This window comes from Metopolophium dirhodum, chromosome 7 (genome assembly GCF_019925205.1).
Source record: "Metopolophium dirhodum isolate CAU chromosome 7, ASM1992520v1, whole genome shotgun sequence".
Taxonomy (NCBI): Eukaryota; Metazoa; Arthropoda; class Insecta; order Hemiptera; family Aphididae; genus Metopolophium; species Metopolophium dirhodum.
In genome coordinates, this window is record NC_083566.1 from 1,461,898 (window position 1) to 1,484,852 (window position 22,955).

General features: G+C 27.3%; 2 protein-coding genes across 4 annotated transcripts in view; both read right to left on the minus strand.

The window, feature by feature from the left end:
- The window catches only part of LOC132948140 (arrestin domain-containing protein 3-like), a 113,567-nt gene extending 95,919 nt beyond the window's left edge, over window positions 1–17,648 (minus strand). For 2 of the 3 annotated variants that reach the window (XM_061018479.1, XM_061018482.1), the window contains exon 1: window positions 17,504–17,648. The gene's annotated coding sequence lies outside the window, so the exon portion shown is untranslated. Of the gene's footprint in view, window positions 1–6,900; window positions 6,959–17,503 lie in introns of all 3 variants that reach the window. The other variant, XM_061018480.1, reaches the window with a different exon arrangement.
- The window catches only part of LOC132948138 (prestin), a 90,071-nt gene that overhangs the window by 2,745 nt on the left and 64,371 nt on the right, over window positions 1–22,955 (minus strand). The window lies entirely within an intron of this gene.

The following is a 22,955-nucleotide window of genomic DNA, read 5'->3' on the forward strand; positions in this document are numbered from 1 at the left end:
ACCAACTTACAAGTTTCTATATCCTAATATAAATTTAGCTTAGTTTTTATTTATAAAATAGCTAAACTTATACACATATTGTTGTAATTTTATATAAAATCGTATTATTATAAATATAAAAAAAAATTAGCTAGTTAAAATAATTATATATAAGATTAAAAAAAACAAATGTATACAATATAGTTTTCGAAAAAGATGTCTATAATCCTATAAAACTTAAGCATAGTTTTTATTTATAAAATAGCTGAACTTATACACATATTGTTGTAAGTTTATATAACTAATTATAATTCAAATTATTTTAATTGGCCAACTTTTTGTATGTATTCATAATAATACGATTTTATATAAACTTACAACAATATGTACAACAATTTGTAAGTTGGTACTGTATCGAGATACTATCGAAAAAATAATCGATTTTAATTTTGGTGCAAATTACAATTCCTATTTCTTACTACTTGAAAACCGTGAAAATTACAAAAGCATTTTAAAAAAAATGGTGCACATTACACATGTATATATTTTGGGTCAATTTTGGTGCAAATTGACTACAGCCCTCCCTTTTACGCAAAACCAAATCCGCCGTCCGGGTACGGTAACGACGTCGTCCTGGCACCCGAAACCAGCAGAATTCAACCAATCGATTTCGCACCGATCTCAATTTTTTGTACCCAATTTGTACCCATTTATTTATTTGAACCATCCCTAAAAATGTTTGTACCCCTCTCCCTTTTACGCAAAACCAAATCCCCGCCCGGGTGCTGTAATGACGTCGTACTGGCACACAGCGTCTTTATTGGATACGCAGTGCTTGGGGTTTTTCAAAATCTTTGTTTTTTTGGTTTACCTAAATGTAATAACTCATCGATGGTAGTAATTACATTATATTACTATTGTATACGAGTATACATATAAGTACATATTGTTATTTGACAAAATTACTTTGTTGTATTTTACTGAATAAAATGTTCAATTCTTAAGTTTTAATACAAAATCACGTTTTTAGAAGTAATTTCTACCTCTAACCAATTTTATATTAAAATTATATATTTTTATAATATTATTATTTATTTTGTACATTATTTTTATAAGCTTTATTTAAAATAATTAATAAATAAGATGTTGGAATTATAGATTTGATGTATAAATAATGTATTGTACCATGTTTAAATATTATGATAGGTACCTCATCATACCTACTATTTATACTGGTACTGCATAACAGCTTCAGAATATAAAATAATTGTTATATATATTTATTGTGAATAATACAAACAATAAATTATTATTCGAAAACACAATTTCGTATACCTATTATTATTTACTAAATACCTACAGCTAAACTAAAAATAAACATATGAATACACTCTGAGTGCCTATAATATAATATTATATATGAAAATTGAATCTTCATTACGGATACTTATCTTTTCCACAGACCACAAGAAAAAATAATTTAAATAATTAAAAAACACATCATTGTAAAATTAATAGTCGATCCGCTCAGAATCTAAAATCTAAAATATATCCGATACATTTAAAATTAATATATTAAATCATTATTTTCGTATTCAGCAGTATTCGGAGAAAATGATGGCCATCGTGTATTTAAATTATAATAATATACTCTAAACGTTTCATAAATCCACGAATACATACTATTTTTAAATAACAACAAAATAACTTAAGTTCCAGTGAAGTTATAAGTTAAGTTCGATACAAGTTTTATTTAAGTTATGTTCCAGTTAAATTAAAGGTAAGTTCCAGTGAAAATTTAAGTTAAGTTCCCTATAGTTTTTATTAAAGTTAAGTTCCCGTCAAATTAAAGTTAAGTTTCCTATAGCTTTTTTTTATTAAAGGGAAGTTCTACCAAAGTTCATGTTAATTCAAAGCTAAGGTCCAGTGAAGTTAAGTTACCATAAAAGCCAGTCTACAGTAGAACGTAAGTGGAAAATAAACAAAATAACAAAATAACTTAAGTTCCAGTAAAGTTATAAATTAAGTTCGATATAAGTTTTATTTAAGTTATGTTCCAGTTAAATTAAAGGTAAGTTCCAGTGAAATTTAATTTAAGTTCCCTATAGTTTTTATTAAAGTGAAGTTCCACCAAAGTTCATATTAATTTAAAGCTAAGGTCCAGCGAAGTTAAGTTACCATAAAAGCCAGTCTACAGTAGAACGTAAGTGGAACCCAACTTTAATTTGACTTGAACTTAACTTGGATAAAAAAAAACTTCGGAGAACTTTTATGGAACTTAACTTTAACTTCGCTGGAACTTAACTTTAATAAGAAATCACAGGGAACTTAACTTTAATTTGACTGGAACTTACCTTTAATTTAACTGGAACTTAACTTTCTTTTAGGGCTATTTCAAATCCTCAATTAGTTTAATTTTTATACCTCTTATATCCTGTGTTCCAGTGTTAATTAATACTATATTACAATAGGTAGTATTGTTCCCCGATCGCTATTATTACGCGTTCATACGAGCTGTATAGTAAGTTTTGAGTGTCTGATGCGTTTGTCACTGTGAATGGTACCTACTCGTTTTATATCGCTCTGTCACCACGACGTATAAAATATAACACCCCACCAACGTGTTGTACTATTATCATTTTTAAACATCTACTGTTAGAAATTTTTCAAATAAAGTAAAAATTTATAAATTAAATAAATAAATAAATAATTTACAGCATAAGTTCACAATAACAACGTACCGCAAAATTGTGTGAATAGTTAAATTTAAGTTCATTGCGTATAATTATTACACCTTGAATATTGATATTTAGAATTTGCACTGCGAACAAAAAATAATAGCATCTACCCATACGTAATGTCGAACATTTTTCGAGCAATTATGTCGAAAACTGGTGTTTCGTAAAATATATACTCCAGTTTTTCAGTCATTCCTTGTTATAGTTGTTCCCAATTATCAAAAAACAACTGCGATTATTCTACGTTTGAACAATGTACCAACTAGATCAAGAGCGTATTTATGGACCCCATTGGCCATATTTATATACTTTGTTTATACCGTTTTAGATTTGACAGTATCTAATTAATAGTGTGCACTATGAAACTCCACTGGTACTACTTCGCAGAAAATCGGCAGTGCGGATGGTGCACACTGAGTGCTCACAGTATACTATCTATAGTGCATGCAAATCAAATGTAAAACACTACACCAGTTCACTGAATGTTGATAATTCTATAACGCGTTGTTCCCACCTAGTACAGAAAATGCGTCAAATCAAAAAAAGCTATGAGTATTAAAATAATCTGTGGTTTTTTGTGGTTTACTGCTGGATTGGATAATCTATGAAGCATGATTGGTTTAAATTGTCTTGCGAGACAAAACTTAATACCCCACACTCCACAGTGACATATCAAAATTATTTATTACACTGCATACTACTAAGTAATAATACGATTAAAATATATAATATAATTTTTGTTGTGCCCGCTCCTATTACGTATATGTTTCTAAATGCGTCCATGAACTAGATCAAATTTTCTACCAGAAACCATCCTTGGTGTTAAAGATTGAATAGTTTTTTTGTGCTTCAAAAAGTTTCGTCAGACACAAAACCGAAAACACTACGTTGTTAAACCAATACATCAAATCTTAAATCACATTCATTATTGTATGTTTAAGCTATGAGTTATGAGTATCACTGAAAAATATTATATTGTAATATTCTAATCACTTCGATGATATTATTATTATAATACTTCGCCAATATCATCATTGTTCCGCGAACATAATAACAATAGTGATGTGACTGCGTTTAATATAATCGTTTACGAAATATTGTGCAAGTGCATGTGCCAAAATGTCTTATAAATAGGCTGAACTGCAGGTTACATTTTGCGACCAAATTACGAAAATGATCGTGAAATGCCTTCGATTTTCACGGCTGAAAACCAGTAAATTATATATATGTATACAATATTCTAATACGATATCATCTTAGTAAAATTATAAAATTCATTGTATGAAATAATACCGGTTTTGAAACAGCAACGAATTGATACAAAACACTAATCACTATATTATATAGTAGTTACGTCCAAAAACATAATAAAATGGTAGGTACACAAATAATAAAGACATGGATAGCCAATAGGACATAACGTATTCATTATGTCAAGGTGGATTGATATATTATAAATTCACTTTGGACATAGGTATACTTTTTTGGCCTACATTCGTTTAATTTCATTCTTCATCGATAAGATGTTATGTCCTATCCATGCCTTTATTATCTATGGGTAGGTATGACATTATTTTTAATTGATAGATTGTACATAACCATGTATAGGTACCTACAGTTGTTTTGATTTCTTGAAAATATGTTTTCACCATGAAGAAAAATTGTTTGCAGGTACTAGGTTTAATAATCTCTGTATACATATAGTTAAACATTATTTTTGTGTACCGAAGTTTCGTTTTGTGAAGTTTTCGAGAGTCGGTCGTAGCAGCATGCAATAATTTTAAATGCATATAAATTACAGCACACTAAAATAGTATTTTTACCGAGTAAAATTATTGTTATATAAGTCCCCTAAAAAAAAATACGTTTTTATTAAACTTTTGTATATTATTTAAGTTTTATTTTTTAATTACGTTTTAAATACTATCTAAACTTGTTGTATATATATATACCAACAACTATTAGCATTTAAAACAATTTAAATTTGTATTAAAATGGCATTACCGTAGAGATTATTTGGTAATCATGATCTACGCGTAGTATATGCATAATAATTATTTATAGCAGCTACAGCGTAGGTATGCATAATACATTAAGTAAGAATAATATTCAAGCTACTACATTCTTGCCGTTATATAAACATAATATAATTTGCTTTATTTAGTGAACGCGGACGATAATTAAACAAATCTAGATAGTCATAATACTATGTGCATTACTACATTGATACCATTTGTATCAAGTTTAGTATACCCACTACCGGCAATATATATATATATATATATTTTTGGAGTACAGTCGAAAAAAGAGTACGTTGGAAAATGTCTACGTATAGAAAACCACTACGAAAAAATGATGTCCTAACAACTATTATTATTGTTTTCTCTCTTTTTAACATAATAATATAATCTATTTATTCGATACGACGAGCTTGGAAAACCTATAACGTTCTGCACCTTCAGTCAAATATTAACATTGCACAGTTATATTCAATCGAATTTCCATTGTTTGCCTACATGAACATAACTGACCTTACAAACCTAATCTTACATGCCCAGCAGTGAGCAATGCCACGGTTATAGGGATGTAATTTTTTTTGTTTTCTAGTCTTCTGCAGCTTGTTTAATTCAACCATGATGCCATTCGTTTTTATTTATCACACAACGCATAATACGAACATAACAATATCTACCTTGAATTATAACAAGAAAATAGTAACTTTAGAAGCAGAGAATCCATATGACGTACTAGACGGCGCGAGTGCAAACTACGAACTTATATATATCCGTAATCATACATACATGATCGCGTCATTCCCTATATTTACTTTATAGTTATTATAATGCATATGAATTATGATTATACGAACAAAATTCTTTTGTGCCTAATTGCCTAATTGTTGATTAACATGTTACACAATAGTGCGCATAACTAGACCCAAAGTCTTAGGAAGGAGGCTTTAGCTAAACTTTCAACTGAAAATTGAAAGCCCGTGGGTATTTGCCCTCTAATAGGTATATATGATATGTTAAGTTACAAGACAATGTTATATAATATATAAGAAACACATTTTATTTCATAGTAGTTATATTTTAAGTACTAGCTTCTTAGCCTTGATAACCTGATCGGTTACTCAAATGTCAGTCTTAATTCCTTAGTATTTGAAAGACTACAGTTGCAGATTAACATTTTCAAATGTACATGGTGATAATATAATAAGTTAAAAGTGATTATAATATAGTTTAGACTGTATGAATTTCAAATTCTAATGTTAGCTAAGAAAGGAAAAACTTTTATGAATTTCTTACTTAAAATTTTAACTTTAAATGCATATAAAAATAATTGATTCTATGTATCTTTAGTATTTTTGAACTTAATTAATTAAATTTATAAGGAGCCTATCATTAAATTGTTAAGTTTTTTTACTAAGTGAATAAGTTTTTATCGAGAATAGTTTAAAAAAAAATTACAAAATTCGAAAATGTTCTCAAAGCTATAACTAGCTCAAAAAGAGACAAAATATCTAGAAAATGGTAATATAAATATTTGGTGAAAATTTCAAGGGTCTACGGTGATCAATTTTTGAGTTATACCGGAAAAATAAAATAAATTTTCAAAAAATGGTTTTTGTGTAAAAATTAATGCTATGTTTCACTTTTTTTTTGATTTTTTTTTTTTTACGTTTTCTAAATCTAAATAAAATTTTCAATTCTGACCCAGAAGTGTGCCAACTAGATTCACTTTTCTATCAAAAAAGATACTGATCTCGATAATATAAGCGTTTTTAATACCCACAATTTTGCTGACAGGCGGAAAAATATACATCATTGTAAAATCAATACATTCTTTCTCTTCACTTAGAATCTAAAATTGGAATAAGTTTATAAACTCAATACACAACAACTTTCTGCAAACGGTAAACATTTAAAAACTTGTAGATGGACAATGAATAAATTAGGCATGCACGACAGCAAAATATAGGTACCTACATGAAATATCATGCACCATAGTACCTACTCATCTAACGATCTAATTAATTTTAATTTTGCATGCTATTTATACCTATTTATAGTATTTATATTATAAGAATGTACAATATTAATGTAAGATTTAAAAACAAATATGTGTATGCAATTTTTTTTTTTTTTGGAGGGGGGGAGCATTAAAAATGTTGGGAGGCTACCTCTATTTGGGCCGGTAACCCCGCACTCCCACTGGGTCGCACTCCCACCAGTACGCACCTGTAAATAAATTACTAGATTTAATAACACAGTAAAAGTAACAGGGTAACTAGGGTAATTCGTTTTGGATATCATCAAGACATTATCATCTTGACGGTCTTAATTGTAATGTTCACAAACGCAGTTCTAAATAGTCCAACCACATCATATAACTGCTGGCACTGTTTTGTAAAGTTTTTCGATACCTCTCTCAAATGCAGTCCTACGACATAAGTCAACTAGTAGCAAATTGATTTTTCCTAACCTACTAAGGAAGTGTTAATATAGCGTTATATAACATTCACGAGATTTACTTCTCAAAACTACGTTATTATATATATATTTTAATATTTATTTAAACCATCCGATTTGACGTCAAAAATATGAATATTATAATATAATATATTTTAACAATTATATTTACCTACTACATTTTAATTCATATTCAAAAAGTTCTGTGATGTATTTCTACAGTCGCTGATTGGTTTTCATCAGCATCGCTTGTTTACATTAAATAATTTAGTTTTGTCGTATATTATAATATTATATTGTGTAAATAATAAATACCATCACTTAAGTCGAAGCATTTTGTAAAAATATAATCAATAGATAGGTCGTTAACTGTCCACGTGCCCATTGGTCGATGGCGAACTTAATTGGCTGCCGGTCAGGTAACGGTCAACCACAACAAAAACGCATTAGGTATACGTTAAATGTAAATCTCGAATAAAAGAAAACCCAAACTTTGAAACTCTGACTATTATATATACCTACTTCGTACAGCGTCATTGCGTCGATACGGACCAAATCATGTTAAGCTCCCAATGTTTAGACTAAAAACGGTCAGACGTTTCTTGTAGTTGGTATAGGTATATTATAACGCAAACTTTAACTATTTGCTTCCAAAACAACTTAAATTGCAACATATTATTATTGTACTGTTTTTTAAGCTGCAGTTGATCAAATTAGAAGTTAAAATTAAAAAAATAAAATAATATAAATATATAATACTATATGTACTATTAAATAATAATTACAAGGCAAGTAAATGAACAATAAAAAATGGTGGACAATTGGGTACCACTCTGATGTACAGTATATATATACGTTGTCGAGCATGTCATTGTAATGTGTAATGTTTAATTTCAATGAAAAACCATTCCATACGAAAAACGATTCTTCGCGGAGATGTTGTGTAAACATATAGCATAGTTAAATAAATAATCAAATTTAATAATTAAAAAAAATCAATATAAAAATCTAAAATATCTTATGGCTATAAATAGAGTAACTTTCTGGTGAACTTTTATTTTATTATTTTTTTTTGATAAAGGTAGAAAAACTTGTTGGGGATCTTCTATTCAAACTTCTGATGTTATCTATGAAAAGAAAAACTTTTATGAATTTCTAACCGAAAAATAATTAACATAATTTTTTTTTTTTATTGAACAAAATTTTTTTTTTCAATCAGTATTTACAAGTAGTACAATAAGTAAATGGGATGTGGGTTGATTGGCGGGAGGGGAAGTCATCCAGTGGTTGCACCCCGTCAAATTAACATAATTAGAACATAGCTAAAAGTTAAATATTATAGCTAAAAAAAATCAAAATATTAAAAAAAAAATTTTACTATGTATGGAAAATGCTAATATAAATATTCGGTGTCAAAATTTCACAGAATTACCAACGGCATTAATAAATTGTATTAATAAATTCACGGAAAGAGCAATAAATGATTTCTAATAATAAATATAACAGCGAATCTATAGTGTTATTAGAGGTTGATATTACAATATAGTTTTAATTATTGCGATAAACGAGATTTAGATACTTTAAACAATAAACGACATAGGTACACGATAAATTCAGATTTATTTTTTTGTATTTATATAGCTTGAATCAATATTCATAGTTCTTTATATTTTTACAAAAATCGAATATTTTATTACTTTTTATTATAGCTAGTGAATTATTATAATATATAATTAAGAATAAATCAATACAATTTAATTTAAAGGTACATTAAACTCAATTTTTTTAGAGAATTACCTATTTCTGATAAGTGATTAATAATAAGGAAAATAAGGAATACGATGTCGTTGACAGCTTTTAAAAAAAATCATTATTCCTACATCTGTTACGTACTATTAATTTAAGTATCTACTCTCGTTATTACGAACAATTTTAACTTTTTCAAAAATATTATTTTTACATAACCTAATATGTACTATAATGTACCTACCTATTAAAAATTACTGTAATTGAAAAAAATTATATTTTTAAAAAATTGTTATCGTTAATATTTTTTAAGTTTCAATTTTTTGAATGGCCGTAATATGCTATAATTTGTAATTTCATATTCAAAAGCAGAATATATTTCCAAGTATTTCGATTTAAATTATAACTTATACTTATCCAATTTTAAATATAGGTACTTATAATTACTATGTCATTTTGAAATTAGATTTATATGTATGGAAATAATCCAAACATTTTTTTGTTTCAAAATATGAAATTAAAAATGTATGTTGTTATTCAAAAAAGTAAAAACTTTAGAAAAAAGTATGATTATTTTCAACAATTTTGTTTTGCAATGATATCAAACTAGTTAAAAATAATATTTTTATAAATGTTAACACTTTTCGAAATAATGATTGTACGACACTTAAATTTGGTTCAAGAAGTTTTTTTTTTTGTAAAATTCTATACTATTTATAGGTATTTATATAAGTTTATATAAAACGTTCTATTTTTCCAAAAATATCTAAATGATACTAGCACTAAGCATTATTGCCTAAGACTATAGGAGTGTTCTGGGATTTGCGTTCATGTGATATTATACAGGTAATATCGCCAAATATTATTGGTTATCATTAGTTTTAAAATTTATGCGTATACACAATTTATGTTATTATCGACTTTAAAATGTAACTATTCATCGTCGTACAATTAAATTTGTAATATGATAAAATACAAATTCGTACAACGATGCGGGTTACGTGTATATATTGTAACATTAATTTACGGAAGATGCTGTACGCTGATATAATATAATAGCGGTAGGCAGTCGGCTGTAGATTGATACAGTGAAAGTAAAAAACGATTTCGTAATATTAAACTTTAAATGGCATATTAATGTCTAAGCAACCAAACAGTTTTTTTTTTTGTATTGTAATAATTTTTTTAAATATTTATCAACGAGGTTTCATTTTACGTTACCGTGGTGCAAAATAATAATTATAAATATATAGATGTGACTATGGCGATATTATAATTAAAGCCTATGTTATAACTTAGAGTATAATATTATTACTGTTTAAGTTTACTGCGATTGGAAAATCGTTGAGATCACCCGAATATGTAATTTGTTTTTTAGCTCATTAAAAATTCATTAAATATTCGATTTTAATAGCTATTTCTTGAAAACGTAGTAGAAAGTATGTCCGTGAAGTTGGCTTTCCGACTTTGTCCAATCATTTCGAAAAATATACTAATTATATTTTGCAAATTGATTTTTATAGAATTTGCAAATACCTAAGTCATTAAAATATTATAAGCTAAAAACCATTATGGGCGCGGAGGGCGGCAACTTTACGCAGTTCTCAGATTTTGTTCTGTCAATTACAAATTTGTTTTTAGAATTTGCAAGTCAATATTTTTTTTTACATAATATAGGCATTTTTTTCTCGCAACGAATACTGGAATACCAATTACATGCATTTTCATATTATCAAATACTTTCAACTTGTATCAAACACTACATAGTGCAACATGTAACGTGTCATTGTGATGTATTCCTGATAAAATAAATAAATTACCAATAGTATTAATGTATTATAAAAACTATCTTTAGGAATATAAGCTAAAATAAAATGTAAAATACAACATGTCTTCGCTCAAAATGATTTACCATCGAATTCAATTACATATAATAACACATCTATTACAACAGGGGTCACCAATTAATATTTTTGAAGTGCCACATTGGGAATTTTGAAAATTTTCGGGGGCCATCAAAATTCAAAGCAAATATTCTTAACACATTACTTATTATAATGCGACAGTAACATAGTGATAGTGGCCTAGTGGAAATAAAATAATAATTACCCGATTAAATTAATTAATATAAAATAAAATACAAATTTATAATAATTATAATTTAAATAGAAAATTGGGTTAAAATTATTGAGAAAAATAGCGAGTCTTGCTCTCTACTAACTACATGAAATTGTATGATTCGTGCATTTAATATTTTATATGCAGGTTCTGAATTTTTGATTTACGAAGTTCACAAATTACTGGACATTTTTCGGCAAATGATTTATGTGAAGTCTCATAAATAATAATTACAATGACCTACCTACTATCTATCCAATGGCGAGATAGGTACACTTGAAACTCACTATGCAACAGAGAGAGTTCCCCGGTTTTTATTATCTATCCTTACTAAAGAATTTTATTTTTTAAATTTGTAAGCATTTCGTATACCTAGATCATATTAAACATATAAAAAATAAATTATAATAATATAATATATTTAACAATTTAATACAATTATGTATTCTAATCGGTTTTCACTAGCTGATTTTGGTTTGTTATATTATTATTTTACATTTTTACCTGTTAATTTAAGTGCTAAAATAAAATATTTTTATGGCTGCTGCGTAAAAACAAAACAGTTGTCAATTAAAGTTATAATTTAGATAGTATTTATAATTGAACACTATAAAAATTAAGAATGATAATACTGTAATAATAGTTATCACTTATAACAAAATATTAATAAATTAAAAATTCCTAATTTAATTAAAAATCCGCAATCGCAATCAAGTATAATATAGACAAATACACCTATAAAAAAAAGTAATAGTAATTTAAATTAAGGGTTTCTAGGCGTTTCGATGTTAGACAGACATCAATACAAAATAATTAACAAGCTAATCTGGAATGTTTTAATAGTTTAACGGTTTATCTATGTAATTTAATTGTAATTAGGAGCACATTTTGAAATTACACGCATAACATAATGGTTTTTTTTTAATCAAGACATACCTACATAATATTATGTATAATAATATGTAACATGTACATATTATATTATTATAATATTACACTAAATTTTTAACTGCCCAATAGTACGGTTATATTATAGTAGGTACCCTATCTACGATATATATATATTTATCATATTATTATTTACTCGCCGAATAAAATAAATCTTTATTATAATCGATTATTCAGGGTTATTTTATTCGAATAAACTCGTGTACATTGTGATTACTTTCTGCAATACAGAGCGAAATATATTATAATATAACGGTGAGCTACCAGCTCAGCACCAAATTGCCACGGAAACCCCGGAATAATTTAGAATTTAGACAGTTCTTCCATTGTTCAATTTTCAATTTAAAAAAAAAAAAAAAACTCTTCTATTTTCCAGAATCTTAACGTAACATGTACAACGTACATATTGCTTGTGTTCCCTAAATATAAGTATAGTGATTATACGTTTTTGTGACAAACTATACAATATTCTTTTGAATAATATCAACTGTATAGAATAACAGTAATCATAATAATAATAATAATAACAAACTGCTTACACTTCTTTTTTGAATGAATTAATATTTAATGACAATTCTATGTGCGTGCGGCAAGATATTGTATAAGGTACATACAATTTATTATAATATTATTTTCTTCAAAAAGGTATAAAACGCGTTAATTTATTATTCCTAAATAACGAAAGCCTTTAGCTGCATTTATGGAGCATAAAGTACATTTTTAATCTTATTCTAAAACATTACACGATATTGTAATCACACAACTCCATAGCCTGAAAATATCAATACTCCCTATATTTCAATACATTGCGTTATCAAATATCTTGAACGAATCTCGAAACAAAAATATTATAAGACTCTGTAAATGTTCAGTTGAGGTATTGAGTTAGCTAAATCTATTCGACTGGGTACTCGTATTTTATTGTTATAAATTTAATACAAAAAGCAGTAACATGACTATCGATAGTCGTTTATTTTCAAAACGTATAAAATTATAACGGATAATAATTAAATAATAATAATACGTCATATTAAGTCATCGCTTGGACTCGGGATTTATTGCATTGAAAATCATGGAAATAATATTCATAAAATTATGCAATTAAAATTGTATACCTAGAATACATAAAAAAAATTATGTTTTAGATTTACAATAAAAATATGTCTAGTAAAAAGTATTATAGTGAAAAAGATACGACAGACGAGACGCGTGCTAGTCGGTGCAGATGACCTATCAACCAACGACGCGCCAGTTTAACATAAGTGCCTTTGAAAGTCCCTCATCAAATATCTTATCTTTATATGGTTATTGTCAATTATAATTGAACTCATTAGCGCACAGAAAATATTCGTATGATAAAATTATAAAATATTTTACCAAAATGAAAAAAAAATTGAAAAATTAGGAGAAGGGGTTAAAAAAATGTACGTTTTTGTAAAAACCTCAATACATACACAAATATTTAAGTATTTTTGGTGTTTTTAAATTCGTTATAACCTGAAACATAAAACAATAAAACATTTAACCATCAAATACAAATAGATATGCAAATTCAATAAGTCCCTCGATATGTCCAGATCACTAGTCATCATTTATCATACGTCATATTCATAATAAACACAATAACACACACATTTCTACATAAAATCAGTTTTATAGAATTCGATCATATTATATTTAAAAATATAACATTGGCAACTTCGACATGCCTGTTCAAGTACCAATGTATGATAAACAGGTCATAATCGTAGCCTACCTATTATAATATAATCAACGATCGAAGTGTATTTCATATGGGTACGCGTTGGACTTTTAAAAAAAATGAAATTTCATTTAATAATTTTATAAAGTTATGAAGAACATACGATTGTCATGAATTTGTTTAAGGAAAAGCACGTTGCGATCCTGTAATCGTTTTTATCAAATTGATAATTTATAATACTTATTTAGGTATTTATTACCTACTATTTTTTTTTCTTATAGATAATCCTTGTTATCAAATACAATTTTTCATGCAGTGTCAAAAGATGGGCTTGAAACCGTAAATATTTCTTCTGGTTTCGGTTTCGGATATCGGTATTTATTTTTTCTGATTTCGTTTTTGGTTTTGAATACCGGTTTTTATTTTTATCGGTTTCGATTTTTTTGTTTTGATTACTTGAATTGATTTTTTTTTCGATTTTGTTTTCGGTTTTCAATGGTTTTAACCGCTATTCGAAATCGGTATCCTGCAGTATCGGTTTAATGTTAAAACTTAAAAGAGAATATAAATTCCGATTATTTCATTACAATATTTATTAAAATAACCAATGACACGCATATTATCTTGATCGGTACCTATTGCTACTGTAATACTTCAATATTCTCTAATATTGTTTTTAAAGCATATAATATTAGTTGGTATACGTGTATCGTTATCTGACGACCAAAACGTCCTATACTCGGGGAAATATTTTTATGTGATTAATAGCATTAAAAAAAGTCATAACTGCAACATAAGTAGTATTTTATCATGTCATGACGTGCAATGTGTTTAAATACAATTATTACTAATATTATATAAACCAAAATCGACGAATTAACTGAGTAGGTACGTAATCTGGTGCTACGCGTGTATATTTAAGAATGAATCGAAAGTAGATTGTATTGAACAAATACAAAGAAACTGTACGACATATTATAACAATAAAATCAACAAAATAACCGGCATGGTTTAAAACATTATTACAATATTATGTTCTTTAAATAATAATTATAAAATTATTAATACATCCAATGCTGCACGATTGCTATACGTTTGTATGACCTTACAGAGAATTCATGAGTGATATTTGACTACCTGTCATAATTTACATTTGCAACAAAGCCTAAAACAAAAAACGTATAATATGTATAAGACCAAATAATTTCAATAGAAATATCAACTTTTCGTTGGTGTTCAATAATTGACAACGCACAGAAATTGTTATTAAATATTATTATAAATAGAGATTCAGAGAGATTCGATAGATATTCAGTATATAGTATACGGGAATCGATTATTCAGATAATTTATACATTATATATATTTATAAAAATATATAATTCTGATCAGTTTTGTAAACGATGCAAACTCAACTATTAGCTAGACTGCTAGAACATGTGTAGGGTGGCCTGCTATGTTTTCGCGTAGCCACTATTTTACAAATATTCACATCACATAAATAATATCCATACAAATTGGCCATCACAGACTTTTAAGAAATTATAAAACAAATATTTCAATTTTTTTTTCAATTAAGTAAACCATAAACTACCATGTATTAATATATTACACTAATAATAATCAAAAATATTAACTAGAAAAATCGTCATTCAACACGATTAAACATAAAATAAGTAACAACCGTATTTCAACTAGATTGAGCGAATTGGTCGGCTTATCAAAGGATCAATAAGAATATAAAAGAAACCCAACAAGGTCACACGAAAGTATTGGTTTTACAGTGATATTGTGTGTGTTTTTATTTTTGTGTCTGTCATCACCTTTTGGAACATTAAAAATGCTAAAAAAATTTTGTTTCTAAAAATCGAAATTATTTCCTATCAAATTAATAATTGTTCTTAACTGATGTTTCGCCATATTTAGATGTAATATAGGTACCTACTAGAAATTATTACGCGTATGACTGCATTTTAAAAGTCAGTCGAATGAGCATCAAATATTAGCCTGCTTGACACCGTGACCTAGCTGTTATAATTCTAATTTCTACTGTCGAAATTATTTTGTTCTTTGATATGTGACAGCTCCGTTTGTGTAGATAAGTTTGGTGCTTAATCTGAGGACACAGTAACCTTCATTTTAGATTATGTATCAAGTTGACGATATTTTCTTAGATGTTACGTAATATTACAATCGGCCTGCAATTATAAGATTTAACCAGAGGTTAATTAAATTTCGATCAATTTCATATAACTAATAATTAATGACGAACGAGGCGTTATAGACATTATCACTTCAAATGGATCAAAAAAAATGAATCCCGTAAGATATAAAATGAATTTGTACGTACATACCTTATAATATTATAATAATAAATCATTAAATTTTCAAATTATTCATAATTTCACAAAAAAAAAAACAAGTTTATTAAGGGACATAACACACAATCACATCAACGCATTTCTCTTAACAAATGTGGTATTATTTATTAACATTTTGGATTTTTAACTAAAATAATAATATATCAGCCTAAGACAATGTGTATAACCTAACCAAACCATAAGTATATAACCACATTTTATATCTAATTATATAAATTATCAGTAATAAATTTGTCAACACACTGACGAACAGTGAGAATTATTGAAATAATGAAATTATTCAAAGCATGCCTAAATCAACCAATGTTCTTGTACTGCTATAGCAGTAGATTTTACGTTATTCAGTTATAATTTAGCTCATATTATGTTATAATACCGATGTCAACACGTTTTACATTATCAATATTGTATTATACGATGGAAATTACAGCCTATAGAAAATATAATGGTCAATAGAAACACCTAATGACACATTTGAAAATAATATAAATATTTATAACATCGTTATGTTAAGTTACTTGTGTCTGGTAAATTGTTTAGTAAAAATTGTTACTTCACGTGTGATTATGCAATACGTCAAAATTTTAACTTCAAACAAAAATATGCCTTACGCTAAATTTTATATTTTAAATCCAGTAAGAAGACTTATAAAAATGATGTATTGAATATTCCAACCATAGATTTTAAAATTAAAATATTATGTATTTCTAATTAGGAACAAAATAATTTAGGTACATATTTTCTTAATATTGTTGAATTTTATAGAAAACAAGAACTTTAAAAGCTTATAAAAAAATATGTGATTATGTACCTATTTTTATTACACTACCTAATTATTAAACATTTTTTGATTGTGGTAAGAACAACTTACGAGAAACTGTAGGTATTCAAATTTTATACAAACAAAAATGTTATCATAAATGATTCAACAATTTCGACAGTAAATATCTATAAATAGCTCAAAATATTTTGAAAATAATATCACGTATAGGTAGTAAATAATAATATAAATATTTGGTAAAAATTTCAAGTTCGTTTCTGAATTAAAACAGCAACAAAATAATACGTTTCTTCGTGAAAGCTGGTTTTGCGAAAAAATTCTTATAATTCACAAATGTTTTGTTTATAATAAATTCCAGATTATATTAAAAAATTACTGAGATTTCATAATTTTGCCCCACAGACTTTCAATCAGAAAACACTAACAAAGTCGATTATTGAGGCATATTTTTTACTTGGTATGAAAAGTGTATTCAAACACAGGAAAAACCCTAATAAAAACAACATCGTTTTAAATCAATAAGCATTTATCGCAGAGTCTAATACAATTTTATATAGCTGATATTTTTTATTTTTTTTTTATCACATTTAAATCTAATCTATATTGTTTAAATATAATATACAAAATTTAGTACTTACGGGGGGAAATGATGATTTTTTTTTTTGATATCAACAACACCGCAGGTACAATTTTATAGTTAAAAAAAATTATTTTATCAAAGCACACTGTGTCGTTTTATTTTTCCGTAAGCCTTACGTGCAAAACGCTATCGAACGGCTCAGCTGCCGTCACCGCGCTAACTGAAAGTCCAAATACATCCGGCGCCAAGCTGCGACCTCCCTCGGGATACACCACAAAGGGTGTGCTTTTGATATGCGCGCGAAAATCCCTGCGGAAAATGAGTTTGCATTATACACTAACTTATACGGAGGTGCAAATTAAAAATAAAAAAAAAAAAACCTCGACAGCCCCTCCTCGTTGTTTGATTTATTTACTTTTTGATTTATCAATAATATTATTACCTGTTTTTAATTTTTTCATGTTCGAAATACCGGACAAATTTAACATCATTAAACACGTATTCGATATAAACCCAATATTAGTTTATTTTTCCAGGTAATTTATAAATAATAAAGCTAATAGGTGATACCATATATTGTAATAGTTAATTATAATATTATTCGCCTCAAAAGGTGTGGTTTTACGATATTTTGTTAACCCACAACTGCACGATAGGCGGTGTTATATAAATATAATAATACGTTATTTAAAATTCTACAATAAGATAACGTACAATTTTAATTATAATAGGTATAGGTACACAAAATTAACTTTTTTCGTATTCGCTTAACTAGTTGTTTATAAAAATGGTACCCAACTATGATGTATTTAATCCAAAATTTTCGCCAAAGTACAGAAAGATTCTCGGCGAATATAAATATGTTACATAAGTTTCCACAGACAATATAAATTACTTACTTTATTTAAAATCTCCACATTAAATGGGTACCTACCTACATGTATATTGTATATAGTTGAATATTTGATTTATGACCGATCACTGCAGTTTTGAAATTAGAAATTCTTTATACTTAAAAACGTACCATTTATTTCTTGGACTTCAATTTCTACAGAAGAAAATAGTGATTCTATAATTAAAATTATTAATGGATGATTAATTTAACATATTAATATTTTAATATTAGAAACCCACTGCAGGATAAAAGTTCAAAAACTTGAACATTTTAACGGAGTACTTTATTTTTTCACATCTCAAACAAGTTAAAATACTTTAATAAACTTTTAGCAAAACAAAATCAATCGACGCTCCACTGCAACGCGTGTACCAATGTGGCCAATATCGTTTAAATAATATCATTGAAATAAAATATTACCATTAGACTATCCATTACATTATATAGATATTATTATATATTGCATTTTTTCTAAATCTGTCATGATTATCTCGTTGCCTAAGAATTTATGTTTTGAAATTTAAGTTGTAAGTATGTATTTGAGGGAAGGGTGCGTAATAAATTCGTAAATATTTCAAAAAGACTTAACAGTTTTCATATTTCACGATTACTGAATAATAATAATAACCTTCTGAAATATAATCACTGACTCGTAACTAATGAATTGCCTTGTGTTAACGAATATTTTACCACATTAAATATGAAAACAAAAAATCGTTCGTCATCCGTTAAGTGTTCAGAGTTGTACCTCCAGAGTTCAGACTATAACTTTTTAGTTGCTATATTCACTTTAAATAAATCATCATCGTCTGTTGAGACTTACTTAAAAAGTAAAGTTCCCTAAAATGATATTCATTACAAAATGAACACGGCGAATATATTGTGTTAAGTATATGCATAGTATAAGACATCTCGCACATCAACAAAATGCTTGTAATTAATTAATGACGAACGATAATATCCTTTTTTCACGAATATGTATTTCGATTTTCGAGAAACTAATTTTATATAATATTATAGTATAAATATCTATGATACATGTATCTGTAGAATATTGTAGAAACCAAAACGAAAGAAGTTCATAAAAAAAAAAAAAAAAACGACGAAAGTTACATTGCAGCGGACTATTGTGTGTGCAGATTACAAACTTGGTCTCCCTAGAAAAAGATAACGCAATAAAATATAAGGACATTTTTTTAAAAATCAATACATTCGCCATTGGGCCGCTCAGAATCTAAAAGTCACTGTAATGGATTTATTAAATTTGAAATCAATGGTAGATCGTTGCATACGACAAACGATTCTGAGCGATGACGGTTCATCGGCCTACATTAGATACCTACAGTAAGTATATTTGATGATGTATTTTATATTGGCTACTATAGTGAATTATTCTACTAAAGTAGTAATATTGTAGGTCGAATTATTTTTTGCCGATCACATTTTTTATGTTACTATGTACTTACTAGGTGATCCTGCCCGGCGTTGTCCGCGACAAATCAAATGCCCGTTGGTTACCCCGTTGGATAAACTCCGTTAAATGAAAACTGCCAACATATTTATCACCGTTATTTTGGGTTGTTTTGACCTAGTATGAAATACGGGTCTAAAATCATATCCAACCATAATAACTATTTTATTTTCTGTAACCAATGTCAGCAATTTATATAGCCAAAAAAAAATGATAAGTTTTTCGTAAATTAACATATAATACAACATTTACGTGTTGAAAAGTAAAAAGTAGGTGTGTAAAAAAAGTAACCTATATGACGGCTCTTGCATTACTTATTAAAATTTTATGAAAAACTATAGATTTGCATATTAAGGGTCATCCGCTTAGGCCTTTTGATTTTGTATAGTAGATAATATATATTTTATTAATTACCTATATAGGTAGACTTCATCCGGATTAAAATTAATCTATATTTCTATCGTATTTCGTTTTGTTTCAGTTGAAATATATAATACAAACAAAATAATTAAAAATACTAGTTTTATGATTTTCCACTACTTAATTCGGGACAAATTTTTGATGTTATCACAAAAAACTGGAGACAGATTCAACGAATGCTTACAAACATAATTAAATACAATATGGTTAAGATTAGTATTTATCTTTGTGCTAACATCAATAATATGTCCAGAATCAATAAAGCAAATAATAAAAGTAATTATTGTAATTGTTGTATTCGTACAAGTATTTGAATTTAAGATTTCTTCGTTTTTTAAATATAATTATAAAAAATTGTTTACCTACTATGCCATTTTTCTACTTATTATAAATAGTAATATAATCTGTAACCGATGGCAACAATTTAAGTAAACAAAAAAATATTCGATTTTATCGAGTCAATACTAAATACGTGTTCCAGCCTTAGCCCCTCTTTAAAATGCAAAATTTTAAAAATTAGCTCCAAGTTGCGCATTCTCGAATATAGCAAACTTATGTATCGAATCAGTGCCTTAAGTCCGACAGATTTGGCAGTGGATCACTTACAAGCACACGCAAACATTGCCGTTTATTTTTATAATTTATAGATAAATATATTTAAAATATTATATAATGTATACATTTCTATCATATATTATTATGATTGATAGCTTTTGAGTCAATAAAGACTTACCATATGGGTAACGGTAAAATTGTGCGAATAAATAAATAAATCATGATGTATAAATAAGTACCTGATAACTTGAAATGAATCTAAATCTTTTGAAAATTTCATTGTGTACATATAAAATATAATAATATACAAATAAGTTTCAAGTCCCCACAAATTACAAAATAACCAAAATCGTTATTTTTCGTTCATAAATATCTATTTTCATGCAAATCTAAATGTCAATAAAAAAAAAAACAAAGCCCCTATTTAGCTAAATGCTAAAAACTAATGGAAAAGCACACTACTCAATATTTTTCCTCTGAAAGGAAAATCTATGAATCATAAATATATGTTTTTTTTAATAAGTAAACATGACAACGAAAACATTTATTTTTCAAAATTGGTTAGAAAAATAAAATATCTGTACCCAGCCCAAAAACATATTTATGCTAACCTAACATTTGACTTTTTGCTTACAGTTAGAACTACTTATGAAAACCCTTGCATCAAATGTTCAAACTTAAAGAATGAAAATCACAAACGTTATAAATTATACAGTACAAAATAATTTGCAAATTTTGGTAAACATTTGATCTCTAAACGCTTATAAAGAAATATTCAGTATATACTTTTTTGAAATGTTTTAATTGGTATTCGGAAAACTTATGAGGAACCATGTATTAAATGTTCATGTTTTGTCCCCATGAACAAAAATTATTCATAAAGGGATAAAGTGTGTACAGTTGTTTATTTTTAAGTTACAATAAACAAAATCGATTTTGTTGAAAACTGGTTTTAATGTTTGATACTTCCCGTTTCCTTATTTTTTTTTTTTTTGAAAAGTACCGGGATTTTTTTGATGTTACTCACTCCCTTTAAGTACCAACAAGATCCAATTATCTACCAGAAATCCTCAGAGTTGAAAATTGAAGGGATTTTATTGCTCCAAAAGGAAATGGCAGACAAAAAAAAACACACACACATCATCGTAAAATCAATACATTCGGCGCTCTGCTTGGAATCTAAAATACATCTTAATGTTTCAATTTTAATTATAGGTAGGCCTACCTTCATAATAAATTATCAGTTTTATAACAGATATTATATTATCTACGCATAACACAATAATTGTCTTCAGTACGTATAAAAACAACCCAAACAGATTATTCTTAATTATCTGATGTACTAGAATTTTTATACAATTAATCGTATTCTTAATTATTAATATAATATACCGATTATACTAGAATATAAGTTTCATATTTCCAATTTTCTCATACCTATAGGTATTATAAACACCCAGGACACTATATTCAATATTATAGAAATATTACAGTAATACGCATAGTATGCGTTTAGTATCGGATACAGTTAGTTTAGGTAATTGGTCAAATTACAATATTGAATAATATTAACAACATATTATACGAGTCTGACGTCAATGTTAATACTTAGGTACATAATATATTAATACGTAACTTAATAACGTATGGATACACTATAATATTGTATGTATACATTTCGCGCTTATTAACGTTTCACGTTATTACTCTGATTTATATAATTATACAGATATAAGCGTACAATTCACCAAGACATATGTTCACATTTTACACTTTCGCAATGCGTTTATTTAAATTTATCTTTTTAAATGTTTGGTATACTAAATACTATTGGAGACCATATTATGTTTAGATGCCTGTAGTATACCCTGTATACAAGAAGTGACTAATTATTTTTACAAATATCTCTATAATAATAATAATAATATATTGTTATTGTCGTTGTTACTGTATGATAGAACGTCACTATAGACACACATATCTCGGTACAAAATATAGACGTAATTTTACCAGTTTAATAATATGCCAGCCGTTTTTGAGAGACAAAATATCATGATAAATTGTGACAAAACGTACGGGTACATTGTTGAAATAGGAAATATTTTTAACTAACGATATCTCTCTCCCCCCCCCCCCCCCCCCCCGTTGGCGAAATTATTCAGGACTGTA